This window comes from Rhinoraja longicauda, chromosome 42 (assembly GCF_053455715.1).
Source record: "Rhinoraja longicauda isolate Sanriku21f chromosome 42, sRhiLon1.1, whole genome shotgun sequence".
NCBI classification, from domain to species: domain Eukaryota; kingdom Metazoa; phylum Chordata; class Chondrichthyes; order Rajiformes; family Arhynchobatidae; genus Rhinoraja; species Rhinoraja longicauda.
This window is the reverse complement of record NC_135994.1, coordinates 6157849-6172051: the sequence shown is the minus strand read 5'-3', so window position 1 is coordinate 6172051 and position 14203 is coordinate 6157849. Positions and strand designations below refer to the sequence as shown.

At 52.9% G+C, this 14203-nt stretch overlaps 1 protein-coding gene across 4 annotated transcripts in view; it reads left to right on the top strand.

The window, feature by feature from the left end:
* LOC144611935 (beta-1,4 N-acetylgalactosaminyltransferase 1-like) overlaps positions 1-14203 on the top strand; it is a 95690-nt gene that overhangs the window by 16890 nt on the left and 64597 nt on the right. The window contains exon 2 of one of the 4 annotated variants that reach the window (XM_078431278.1): positions 2533-2636. The exons of the other annotated variants lie outside the window; for them this stretch is intronic. The gene's annotated coding sequence lies outside the window, so the exon portion shown is untranslated. The remainder of the gene's footprint in view (positions 1-2532; positions 2637-14203) is intronic. 4 annotated transcript variants of the gene reach the window in all.

Genomic DNA, 14203 nt, shown 5'->3' with positions numbered 1-14203 from the left:
TGGGTGACGTCACCTTGTCCCTTATTTGGGAGTGAGGAAGTTGGCACCCATAATGGCCACACACAACTCATATAATGAAGGCAGCGTCTCTGGAGAGAAGGAATGGGTGTCGTTTCGGCTCGAGACCCCTCTGAATGAAATGTCACCCCAATCCTCCTCTCCAGAGATGCGGCCTGTCCCGCTGAGGTGCTCCAGCATTTAGTGTCTCTCTTCCTACAATGAAGACATGTTCTTCTCTCTCACCCAACCCAGAGGTCACCCCATCGCTGTTTCCCTCATCTCCATGGCACCTTCACCTGTTCCTCACTGAGACCCAGCCCCACCTCCCATGATTCCCTGTGACAAAGACAAGGCGGCCATTAGCTCTGCGGTCTGCGGCCAGGGTGGTTTTGTTTGGTAACTGTGCAGGACACATTCCAATGCATCAGCACGTGAGTTTTAGATATTCAGTCACTACCTCCATCCCCCGCCCAGGAAGATCTAAACGCCCTGCGTCTCTTCCTCGACCAACGATCCCCGCACACTAACACTATCCTACACCCAACATTTCAGGAGGTGGTTGCCTATTCTTGGGTGTCTCTGTGCTGTCGGACTCTAGGACTCTCTGACTAGAGGGAATAGCTTGAATGTAAGAGGGGCAAAATTCACAGATGATGTGGGGGGCATTTGTTTTTTACGCAGAGGGCAGTGGGTGCCGGGAACAGGCTTCCAGGGGTGGTGGTGGAGGCAGACACGATAGTGGCGTTTGTGAGGCTTTTGGACAGGTACATGGATATGCAGGGAATGGAACACGTGCAGACAGAGGAGATTGGGGCGGTCACGGTGGCGCAGCGGTAGAGTTGCCGCCTTACAGCGAATGCAGCGCCGGAGACCCGGGTTCGATCCCGACTACGGGCGCCGTCTGTACGGAGTTTGTACGTTCTCCCCGTGACCTGCGCGCGTTTTCTCCGAGATCTTCGGTTTCCTCCCGCGCTCCAAAGACGTGCAGGTTTGTAGGCTAATTGGCTTGGTAAATGTAAAAATTGTCCCTAGTGTGCGTAGGATAGTGTTAGTGCACGGGGATCGCTGGTCGGCGCGGACCCGGTGGGCCGAAGGGCCTGTTGCTGCGCTGTATCTCTAAACTAAAAATTAGTTTAATTTGGTCGTCTTGTCCACAAAACGCTTGACTGTAAGCTCTACTTAACATCTGGGATGTTTCCTGCACACTTTGGAGAGGATGCAGAAGAGGTTGGGTTAGAGGGTACGAGTTATATGGAGAGGTTTGGACACGCTTGGATCGTTTGCACTGGAGCATTGGAGGTTGAGAGGAGTCCTGATGGAAGTATGTAGGAAGGAACAGCAGATGTTGGTTTACATCAAAGATGGACACAAAATGCTGGAGGAACTCAGCGGGACAGGCGGCATCTCTGGAGAGAAGGAATGGCTGACGTTTTGGGTTGAGACCCTTCTTCAGCCGGAGAGTTCAGGCGAGAGGGAGTCTCGATTTATGGAAGGGTAAGGTGTGAAAACGACAGATCAAAGCAGACGATGTTTAGGATATGTAGAATGGTTCATTCAACCAGGCACACAGTCAGTAATATTTAATCAGGAGGACAGTAGAACAAGTTGGAGAATTAGGGTGGGGGAGGGACGGAGAGAGAGGGGATGCAAGGGTTACTTGAAGTTAGAGAAGTCAATGTTCATACCGCTGGGGTGCAAGCCGCCCAAACAAAATATGAGGTGCTGTTCCTCCAATTTGCGCTGGGCCTCACTCTGACAGTGGAGGAGGCCCAGGACAGAAAGGTCAGTGTGGGAACGGGCGGGGAAGTTAAAGTGCTGAGCAACCGGGAGATCGGGTAGGCCTAGGCGGACGGAGCTGAGGTGTTCAGCGAAACGATCGCTGATAGAAGTGTGTTTGGCGTGGACATTGTGGGCCATAGGGCCTGTTCCTGTTTGGGTCGCCGACTGTCCCGTATTAGCTGGGACATCCCGTATTTTGGGCTAAATTGGTTTGTCCCGTACGGGACCGCCCTTGTCCTGTATTAGGCCCAGGGGACGCTGTAGGCCCGGACACTGTAGGCCCGGACACTGTAGGCCCGGACACTGTAGGCCCGGACACTGTAGGCCCGGACACTGTAGGCCCGGACACTGTAGGCCCGGACACTGTAGGCCCGGACACGGTAGGCCCGGACACTGTAGGCCCGGACACTGTAGGCCCGGGCACTGTAGGCCCGGACACTGAAGGTCCAGACAGTGTAGGCCCGGAGGCCCGGGCACCACCTAATGGAGGTTGCGTAGCAACCTGCCTTCCAGCTCGGTGGAGCGGGAGCACGTGGCCACTGGCTGGGTGAGGTCACGTGGGGCGCCTTGTTCCTTATGTAGGAGTGAGACAGTTGGCACCCCTTGTTCCTGTGCTTATTGTTCAGCGCTCTGCTGGTGATTCCAGTAGACGCAGTAGAGGGCATGGCATTCTGTGCTCTGACTGTTGCATCAACAGAATTATCTCCCTGACTCTGAACACATTGTTTCACTTGCTCACTGTTTTCTCCATAGAACGAGCATCCAGTGTCGAGTTTACATAAACTTTAACACAAGCATCTAATTAAAACCTGCAACGCACACAATTACGCAGTGTTTCGAGTGTCACGAACTCAACAGTAAGTCTTTACTTTGGCCGGCCTTTGGTACTATCGTCTTTGTGCCTCTGTCTCTCATCCCGATTTATTATTAAAAGAAATGTTGTCTTCCATTTCCAAGACCATGTTTCTTTCCTTTTCTTCCACCCTTTGAACCTTTGCTGCAAATCCATCCACTCTTTCTCCTGGTTGGGGCCTCCACCAAAGGAACCCTCCACCGACACCTTTGCTCTGTCGGAACCGCAAGACCCCGAAGACCCTGGGTCCACCAGTTACTCTGTCTTCACCAAACAAGGTTAGGCTCAGCTCTGCCGGCTAACGGAATCAAGGGGTACGGGGAGAAAGCAGGAACGGGGTACTGATTGTGAATGATCAGCCATGATCACGGTGAATGGCGGTGCTGGCTCGAAGGGCCGAATGGCCTACCCCGCTGAGTTACTCCAGCACTCTGAAACGTCACCTGTCCATGTTCCCCACAGATGCTGCCTGACCCGCTGAGTTACTCCAGCACTCTGTGAAACGTCACCTATCCATGTTCTCCACAGATGCTGCCTGACCCGCTGAGTTACTCCAGCACTCTGTGAAACGTCACCTGTCCATGTTCTCCACAGATGCTGCCTGACCCGCTGAGTTACTCCAGCACTCTGTGAAACGTCACCTATCCATGTTCTCCACAGATGCTGCCTGACCCGCTGAGTTGCTCCGGCATTTTGCGCCTACCTTCTCCGCCATTGTGGTGAGACCGTTTGGCCCTTCACTTAACCTGTTGTTTTTTTCCCGGGTCGACGCGCTCCCCATCGGACGTCCCTGAGCTCCGCTGGCCCCACGCACAATGGGAAGCCGGGCGAGGCAAGTCGCAGTTTAGTCTGCAGGAGCGATCGTGAACGTCCCATTATCCATGCTCAGTCCTTCCCTCCGGAGATGCTGCCTGTCCCGCTGGGGCCTTCTCTCCAGAGAGCTGCAGACAGTTTCTTCCCGCACACTCAATCCTTGTCTCCTGCTTCAAGAACACGGGGAAACAGGAGCAGGAGTGGACCACTCACCCCGTCGAGCCAAGGTCGGCACGGTGGCGCAGCGGTAGAGTTGCTGCCTTACAGCGCCTGAGATCCGGGTTCCATCCCGACTACGGGGTGCTGTCTTTGCACAGACCGCGTGGGTTTCCTCTGGGAAGCTCCGGTTTATAGACAATAGACAATAGGTGCAGGAGGAGGCCATTCAGCCCTTCGAGCCAGCACCGCCATTCAATGCGATCATAGCTGATCACTCTCAATCAGTACCCCGTTCCTGCCTTCTCCCCATACCCCCTCACTCCGCTATCCTTAAGAGCTCTATCCAGCTCTCTCTTGAAAGCATCCAACGAACTGGCCTCCACTGCCTTCTGAGGCAGAGAATTCCACACCTTCACCACTCTCTGACTGAAAAAGTTCTTGCTCATCTCCGTTCTAAATGGCCTACCCCTTATTCTTAAACGGTGGCCCCTTGTTCTGGACTCTCCCAACATTGGGAACATGTTATCTTATACGTTTCAATAAGATCCCCCCTCATCCTTCTAAATTCCAGTGTATACAAGCCTAATTGCTCCAGCCTTTCAACATACGACAGTCCCGCCATTCCGGGAATCAACCTAGTGAACCTACGCTGCACGCCCTCAATAGCAAGAATATCCTTCCTCAAATTTGGAGACCAAAACTGCACACAGTACTCAACAAAGCTTTATTTGTCATTCGGTACCAAGGTACCGAACGAAACTACATAGCAGTCACATACTAGACACAAGACACATGACCCCAACACAGACGTCCATCACAGTGACTCCAAACACCCCCGCACTGTGATGGAGGCAACAAAACTTCCACTCTCTTCCCCACGCCCACGGACAGACAGCTCGTCCCCGACCGACCCGCACAGTCCCCGCAAGGGGATGGAAGTCCCCGCGGCCGAGTCGCACCGGGCGCTGAGACATCTCGCGGCCGAACCGGGCGATGGAAGGCCCCGCGACCGAGCCGCGCGCAGCTAAGTCCCGCGGCCGATCCGCACCGGGCGATGGAAGGCCCCGCGGCCAAGCCGCACCGGGCGATGTTAAGTCCAGCGGCCGAGCCGCACCAGCAATGAAAAGTCCCGCGGCCGCGCCGGGCGATGTTAGGCCCCGCGGCCCGGGCACTGTTAAGTCCAGCGGCCGAGCCGCACCAGCGATGTTAGGCCCCGCGGCCGAGCCGCACCAGCGATGTTAGGCCCCGCGGCCGAGCCGCACCGGGCACTGTTAAGTCCAGCGACCGAGCCGCACCAGCGATGTTAGGCCCCGCAGCCGAGCCGCACCGGGCGATGGAAGGCCCCGCGGCCGAGCCGCACCCCGCGCCGTGAGGAAGAGACCTAAAAGAGAAAGGTTTCCCCCACCCCCCCCCACCCACCCACACCACCACCCCCCACACATACACAACCAAAAAAAAACAAAAACCGACACACAACAAAAAAAAAAGGAAAAAAGACGAACAGACTGCTAGCGAGCCGCAGCCGTTAGGCGCCGCCAATTCCTTCCTCCAGGTGTGGTCCTACCAGGGCCCGGTACAACTGTAGAAGGACCTCTTTGCTCCTATACTCAACTCCTCTTGTTACGAAGGCCAACATTCCATTGGCTTTCTTCACTGCCTGCTGTACCTGCATGCTTCCTTTCATTGACTGATGCACTAGGACACCCAGATCTCGTTGAACATCCCCTCTTCCTAACTTGACACCATTCAGATAATAATCTGCCTTTCTATTCTTACTTCCAAAGTGAATAACCTCACACTTATCTACATTAAACTGCATCTGCCATGTATCCGCCCACTCACACAACCTGTCCAAGTCGCCCTGCAGCCTTATTGCATCTTCCTCACAATTCACACTACCCCCCAGCTTAGTATCATCTGCAAATTTGCTGTGGGTTTCCTCCCACGTCCCAAAGATGTGCAGGTTTGTTGGTTTATTTGCTTCTGTAAATCGTCCCCAGTGTGCAGGATATCATCATCATATCACATATATATATACAGCCGGAAACAGGCCTTTTCGGCCCTCCAAGTCCGTGCCGCCCAGTGATCCCCGTACATTAACACTATCCTACACCCACTAGGGACAATTTTTACATTTACCCAGCCAATTAACCTACATACCTGTACGTCTTTGGAGTGTGGGAGGAAACCGAAGATCTCGGAGAAAACCCACGCAGGTCACGGGGAGAACGTGCAAACTCCTTACAGTGCAGCACCCGTAGTCAGGATCGAACCCGAGTCTCCGGCGCTGCATTCGCTGTAAAGCAGCAACTCTACCGCGGCGCCACCGTGCCGATGTGGATGTAGATGCTGGTGAAAAATCGAAGGTAGACACAAAACGCTGGAGTAACTCAGCGGGTCAGGCAGCACCTCGGGTGAGAAGGAGTGGGTGAGGCTTCGGGTCGAGACCCTTCTTCAGACTAATGCACGGGTGATCGCTGATCGGCGTGGACTCGGTGGGCCAGAGGGCCTGTTTCCACGCTGTATCTTTAAAGCCTGCCCCGCCATTCGGTGGGATCAGAAGCCTCAACTGTTGTATGGGAATGTGACAAGCTGTGTTGCCTCAGTCTCGTCTTCAGTTTAATGCCTGGGTTTCTTTGATATCTCCCCACGATTAACGACAGAAAATCCTTTCTTTGAAGGTGGCCTTTCCAGAAATATGCTGGTACAGTTCCATGTTTAGAGTTTAGAGATACGGCACGGAAACAGGCCCTTCGGCCGCCCACCGGGTCCGCGCCGACCAGCGATCCCCGCACGCTAGCACTATCCCACTCGGGACATTTTTCCCATTTACCAAGCCAATTAACCTACAAACCTGTACGCACGTCTTTGGAGTGCGGGAGGAAACCGGGGCACCCGGAGAAAACCCACGCAGGTCACGGGGAGCACGTACAAACTCCGTACAGGCAGCACCCGTGGTCAGGATGGAACCCGGGTCTCTGGCGCTGTGAGGCAGCAACTCTACCGCTGCGACACCATTAAGGGGGGGAACAACATTCTCCCCCTCTCCCCACTAACCCTTCCACCGATGACATTAAACGTCAAGCCCTCGTTGTTGACCCCTGTGCTGAGGGCAATGGGTCCTTCCGACTGACACCATCGAGGCACCTCCGCTTTATTGCCCGTATTCAAGTCTTCAATTGGCCTCCTTTCTTCCAAAGAAAGTGCTGCAGCAGGTCAATAGATCTCCAGTCCCGGCAACATCCCGACAAATCGCCTCTCCAGAGCAGTCACATCCCTCCTATCATGTGCCTACACCTGTGGAACATAGAACAGCACAGTGACAGGCCCTTCGGCCCACAATGTCCGTGCTGAACATATTGCCACGGGCAGCTCTTATCTGCCTGCACATAACCCATATCCCTCAATTCCCTGCACTTCCATGAGCCTATCCAAAAGCCTCTTAAATGTAGGGGTGCCAACTATCTCACTCCCAACTAAGGGACAAGGTGACGTCACCGCCCTGTGCCCCACGTGCTCCCGCTCCACCAATGGCGGCCGCCCGGGCCGGGAGGCGGGTTGCTACGCAGCGTCCATTAGGCGGCGCCCGGGCCTCCGGGCCTACACTGTCCGGAGCTAAAATGTCGGAAACCTACACTGCCGGGGCCTACGCTGCCGGGGCCTACGCTGCCGGGGCCTAAACTGCCGGGGCCTAAACTGCTGGGGCCTAAACTGCCGGGGCCTAAACTGCCAGGGCCTAAACTGCCAGGGCCTACAGCGTCGGGACCTCAACTGTCGGGGCCTACACCGTCGGGGCCTACAATGCCCCCCCGGGCCTAATACTTGACAAGGGCAGTCCCGTACAGGACAAACCAATTTAGCCCAAAAATGCGGGATGTCCCGGCTAATACGGGACAGTTGGCGACCCTACTTAAACGCCACCATTGTATCTGCTTCAACCACCACCACCCCTGGCAGTGTGTTCCAGGCACCCAGCATCCTCGGTGTATAAGAAAACTTGCTCCATACATCTCCTTTGAACATTGCCCATCTCACCTTAAAGTCATGCCCTCTATTTGATTTTTCCATCCTGGGTAAAGGTTTCTGACTGGCCACCCTCACCTGTTGCTTCTCATAATTGTATACACTTCTGTCAGGTGTCCCCTCAACCTCTGGTGTTGCAGAGAAAACACTCCAAGTCTGTCCAACGTCTCCCTGTAGCTAGTGCCCACTAATCCAGGCATCGTTCTGGTGAACCTCCTCTTCACCCTCTCCGAAGCCTCCATGTCCTTCCTGTCAAGGAGCGACCAGAACTGCACGCAACGCTCCAAATGATCAGCCGTGATTATATTAAATGGCGGTTGTTAGAAATATGTTCCCCAACAAACGACAGTCACAGCAATTTAGATCCAACTGAATGTTTTAATACATGAGAGAGGATTGTACAGAGTACAGGAGTCTGAGCAAGTCTCTAATGCAGCAGTGCCCCCCTCATTTCTTTATACCATGGAGTAGACAAAGATGTATTGAACAACTTAATCCCATCATGCAGGTATGTAACACAACTTAATCATCATGCAGGTATGCAAAGTACAATTTAATCAATCTCATCATGCAGGTATGCAAAGTACAATTTAATCAATCTCATCATGCAGGTATGCAAAGTACAACTTAATCAATCTGATCATGCAGGTATGCAAAGTACAAAACTACAGTTAGCACCTAATAGAAGTGAGCAAAGTCTACGCACGAACAAGCATCTGCTTGACCATACATTATTCTTAAAGGTACAGCCCCGATAACTATAGGAATGAATTTGGGGGGGGGGGTGGTGGTGTGGGTGGGGGGGTGGGGGAAACCTTTCTCTTTTAGGTCTCTTCCTCACGGCGCGGGGTGCGGCTCGGCCGCTGGACTTAACATTGCCCGGCGCGGCTCGGCCGCTGGACTTAACAGTGCCCGGTGCGGCTTGGCCGCGGGGCCTTCCATCGCCCGGTGCGGCTCGGCCGCGGGGCCTAACATCGCTGGTGCGGCTCGGCCGCTGGACTTAACAGTGCCCGGTGCGGTTCGGCCGCGGGGCCTAACATCGCCCGGCGCGGCTCGGCCGCGGGACTTTTCATCGCTGGTGCGGCTCGGCCGCTGGACTTAACATCGCCCGGTGTGGCTCGGCCGCGGGGCCTAACATCGCCCGGTGCGGCTCGGCCGCGGGACTTAGCTGCGCACGGCTCGGTCGCGGGGCCTTCCATCGCCCGGTTTGGCCGCGAGACGTCTCAGCCCCCGGTGCGACTCGGCCGCGGGGACTTCCATCCCCTTGCGGGGACTGTGCGGGTCGGTCGGGGACGAGCTGTCTGTCCATGGGCGTGGGGAAGAGAGTGGAAGTTTTGTTGCCTCCATCACAGTGAGGGGGTGTTTGGAGTCACTGTGATGGACGTTTGTGTTGGGGTCATGTGTCTTGTGTTCTTTTTTGTGTGTGACTGCTATGTAGTTTCGTTCGGTACCTTGGTACCGAATGACAAATAAAGCTCTGTTGAACTGTTGTTGAACTGTTGATAGGCTCTTTCGGCACACCACATTCCGGGGTACTCTTTACATGGGTCAATGTGGAAGATGCCTGTTTCATCTTCCTTAAGTTTTATAACGTAATCCCATCCATTTACAACCATACAAAGACTCGTCGTCCAAATCCATTTTATGATTGATTTTTTCATTTTCTTTTTCCGGTTACGACAAGTTACTTGGGTTTTAGTCGTTACTGGGCCCTGGTAGGCCGTCAGCCGTCACTAATTCCCTTGTTCCCTTTTCGTTCTCAGAGTTTACCTTCATTCGTTTACAATGTGTTATGTGTACCCACGTTGGTCTCTCCGCCGTTGGTGTGGTGAGCAGAACTTGGTAAGGTCCGGCCCACCGAGGGCTTGACCACCTTTTTCTTTTGATGACCTTGATAAACACCCAGTCGCCTGGTTTCACAAACTTCTCGAACCCTTGGTTTTCCTGTTCCAGGCTGGTCAGGTTCCTTAACACATGAGATTTGGTTATTAATAACTTTCGCATATAGTCTGCCAGTGTCTCCTCTTCCTGTACTGTTTCGGTTAGTTTCTGGAAGATGGGATATTGGAAGGGTTTCCCATGTAATATTTCATATGGGGAGATTCCCCTTACGCTCGGTATCATTCTTATATTTAATAATACGAGGGGTAGGCAGTCTATCCAGGAGAACCCTGTTTCTGCCATGGCCTTTCGCAATTTGCTTTTGATAGTCCCGTTTGTTCTTTCCACCAACCCTGCCGATTGGGGATGGTACGAACAGTGGTGTTTTACCTGTATCTTTAGGGCACTACTTAGTTTTGCTATGATCTCATTCACGAAGTGACTACCATTATCACTAGATAACGCGGTAGAGTTGCTGCTTTACAGCAAATGCAGCGCCGGAGACCCGGACTATAACTAGCTACAGGTCCAGCACCCCCTCAACCGGAAGTGCCAGCTCCTCCTTAGCTGATGACCTGAACTCTTTTTACGCACGGTTTGAGACGGGTAACACCACCAGCTCGCCGTCTAAAAACAGCACCGAAGGGGCGCTGGCTAGCGAGGCTGGAGGGGGATCCACCGCCGGGGATGTGCACACATTCTCGGTGTCCGAGCATGAGGTGAGGTGGGCTCTGACGCGTGTGAACACGAGGAAAGCTGGAGGCCCAGATGGTATATCTGGGCGAGTACTAAAGTCTTGTGCTACTCAGCTTGCTCCAGTGCTCACCACAATATTCAACCTCTCCTTGGCAAAGTCCGTGGTCCCTGCATGCTTCAAAAGATCCATCATTGTACCGGTGCCAAAGAATGCCTCTCCAGCGTGTTTAAATGATTACCGACCGGTGGCCCTCACCTCGGTTGTCATGAAATGCTTGGAGAGGCTAGTCAAGAAGCACATCTGCGCCCTCCTTCCTCGCAACATGGACCCACTACAGTTCGCATACCGTCCGAGCAGGTCCACGGATGATGCGGTCTCCCAGGTTCTACACACTGCTCTCTCTCATCTGGACAGCCAGGGGGGCTATGTGAGGATGCTGTTCATTGACTTTAGTTCAGCATTCAACACAATAGTCCCCAGCAGACTGGTTGAGAAGCTGCTGGAACTGGGGCTTAGCACCCCTCTGTGTGCCTGGGTCCTGGACTTTCTCACTGCCAGGCCCCAAGTGGTCAGGATGGGGGAACACACATCTAGCTCCCTCACCCTGAACATAGGATCCTCCCAGGGCTGCGTCCTTAGCCCCCTACTGTACTCCCTGTACACACATGACTGTAGGGCCAGGTTCAGCTCAAACTCCATCATCAAGTTTGCTGATGACACTGTGGTGGTGGGCCGGATCTCCAACAACGATGAGAAGGCCTACCGGGAGGAGGTGGCTGATCTGGCACTCTGGTGTCAGGACAATAGCCTCCTCTTGAATGTCACTAAAACAAAGGAGCTGATTGTGGACTTCAGAAGGGCTAAACATCCAAGGACGTACACGCCACTGGAGATAAATGGGTCTATTGTGGATAGGGTGAGCAGTTTCAAATACTTGGGAGTCCGCATCGCAGAGGATCTGACGTGGGCAACGCACATTGCCGCACTGGTGGGTAAGGCTAAGCAGCGCCTTTACCACCTTAGACAACTGAGGAAATTCAGAGTGTCGCTGAGGATCCTTCATTGCTTCTACTCTGGGGCTGTAGAGAGCATCCTGTCCGGCAACATTACAGTCTGGTTTGGGAACAGCTCTGCCCAGGACAGGATGGCCCTGCAGAGAGTAGTGCGTTCGGCAGAACGCACCATGGGAACTACACTCGTCCCCCTGCAGGACCTATACATCAGGAGGTGCAGATCCAGAGCAAGCAAGATCATGAGGGACCCCTGCCACCCCAGTAACGGACTGTTCCAGATGCTACGGTCAGGCAAACGCCTCCGCTGTCACGCTGTGAAAACGGAGAGGATGAGACGGAGCTTCTTCCCACAGGCCATCAGGACTGTCAACTTTGATAACCCCAGAGACTAAATTTTTGTCGACACTTTTTGTGCTATGTTTAGTAACTTATTAACTTTATTTATATGCTGTAACTGTAATTATTTTTGTGCACAACCCGCAGGCATTGCCACTTTCATTTCACTGCACATCGAGTATGTGTATGTGACAAATAAATTTGACTTGACTTGATCCTGACTACGGGTGCTGCACTGTAAGGAGTTTGTACGTTCTCCCCGTGACCTGCGTGGGTTTTCTCCGAGATCTTCGGTTTCCTCCCACACTCCAAAGACGTACAGGTATGTAGGTTAATTGGCTGGGTAAATGTAAAAATTGTCCCTAGTGGGTGTAGGATAGTGTTAATGTACGGGGATCGCTGGGCGGCACGGACTTGGAGGGCCGAAAAGGCCTGTTTCCGGCTGTATATATATGATATGATATGATATGATATGATAACTTTTCTGGGATTCCAAATCGGGGGCTGATATCCCTTAGAAGGGCCTTCGCCACTGTCAACGCATCTGCGTTGGCCGTGGGGAAGACCTCTACCCACCTAGAGAAAACGTCAATTATCACCAGGCAGTACTTTTTCCCTTGTGCAGGACTCAATTCTATATAGTCCATGTTTAAATTTTGAAAAGGATAATTTGGTTGTGGTGCTTTGCCTGGTGCTTGCTTCAACCCCCCTTGTGGATTGTATCTGGCACATATCACGCATGTCTCACAGTATTTCTTTGCAAAATTCACAGTATTTCTTTGCAAAATTTGTGAAGCCGTAGGTTTGGAATATTTTGTCCACTATTTGTATCATTCCTCTTGTTGAGACATGGGTCACCCCATGGCTCATTAAACATGCATATTTAAATAGTGATTTTGGTAAGATTAGTTTTCCCTCATTATTCCTCCATAGTTCGTCCTCCCCTCTTTGTCCTTCTTTTGCCCATTTGCTTTTTTCGGTAGGAGGAGCGACTTTTTGCATACATCGTAGCACTTATATCATATCATATCATATATATACAGCTGGAAACAGGCCTTTTCGGCCCACCAAGTCCGTGCCGCCCAGCGATCCCCGCACATTAACACTATCCTACACCCACTAGGGACAATTTTTACATTTACCCAGCCAATTAACCTACAAACCTGTACGTCTTTGGAGTGTGGGAGGAAACCGAAGATCTCGGAGAAAACCCACGCAGGTCACGGGGAGAACGTACAAACTCCTTACAGTGCAGCACCCGTAGTCAGGATCGAACCTGAGTCTCCGGTGCTGCATTCGCTGTAAAGCAGCAACTCTACCGCTGCGCCACCGTGCCGCCCTTCATGATCTACTTCTTGTAATTCTAGCCCAAAAGCCTCCTTTGCCTCCAGTTCTCGCCCTCCTGCTTCTTTCGCTGCCTAGTCCGCCCGGTGGTGTCCCTTGGTTACTTGGTCGGTCCCTTTAGTATGGGCGGCACATTTGCAGATTGCTACAGCTGCGGGTAGCGACACTGCCTCCAACAGGTCCAGGATCAAGTCTTTATGTAAAATGGGTTTGCCTGCAGAGGTGACCATGCCACGGTTACACCATTGTGCTGCGAAAACGTGGACCGTGGAGAAGGCAAATGCACTATCGGTGTAAATGTTTACTCGCCTCCCCTTCGCCATTTTGCATGCTTCAATGAGGGCTACTAGCTCAGCGGCTTGCGCTGAGAAGTGCTTAGGTAGTGCTTCGGCCCTAGTGATCCTTGTGTCATCAACAGCCGCATATCCCGTCATATTTTCTCCAATCTCATTCTTTTTGCGTGACCCGTCAATATACAGAGTGAGGTCCGGATCCTTCAGCGCCACGTCTTTCAGGTCAGGACGTGGCGTGACCAGTTTGTCCGTTTCTTCCAAACAGCTGTGTGGTTCTCCGTCCGCTTCGGTTGGCAGCAGGGTGGCCGGATTCAACATAGTTTCAACCGGGGGGGGGGGGCACGGTAGCGCAGCGGTAGAGTTGCTGCTTTACAGCGAATGCAGCGCCGGAGACTCAGGTTCGATCCTGACTACGGGTGCTGCACTGTAAGGAGTTTGTACGTCCTCCCCGTGACCTGCGTGGGTTTTCTCCGAGATCTTCGGTTTCCTCCCACACTCCAAAGACGTACAGGTTTGTAGGTTAATTGGCTGGGTAAATGTGAAAAATTGTCCCTAGTGGGTGTAGGATAGTGTTAATGTGCGGGGATCGCTAGGCGGCACGGACCCGGTGGGCCGAAAAGGCCTGTTTCCGCGCTGTATATATATGATATGATATGATAGTACATTGCTCGATTGTCAGGTTAGGTTGTAGACAATAGACAATAGACAATAGGTGCAGGAGTAGGCCATTCAGCCCTTCGAGCCAGCACCGCCATTCAATGTGATCATGGCTGATCACTATCAATCAGTACCCCGTTCCTGCCTTCTCCCCATACCCCCTCACTCCGCTATCCTTAAGAGCTCTATCCAGCTCTCTCTTGAAAGCATCCAACGAACTGGCCTCCACTGCCTTCTGAGGCAGAGAATTCCACACCTTCACCACCCTCTGACTGAAAAAGTTCTTCCTCATCTCCGTTCTAAATGGCCTACCCCTTATTCTCAAACTGTGGCCCCTTGTTCTGGACTCCCCCAA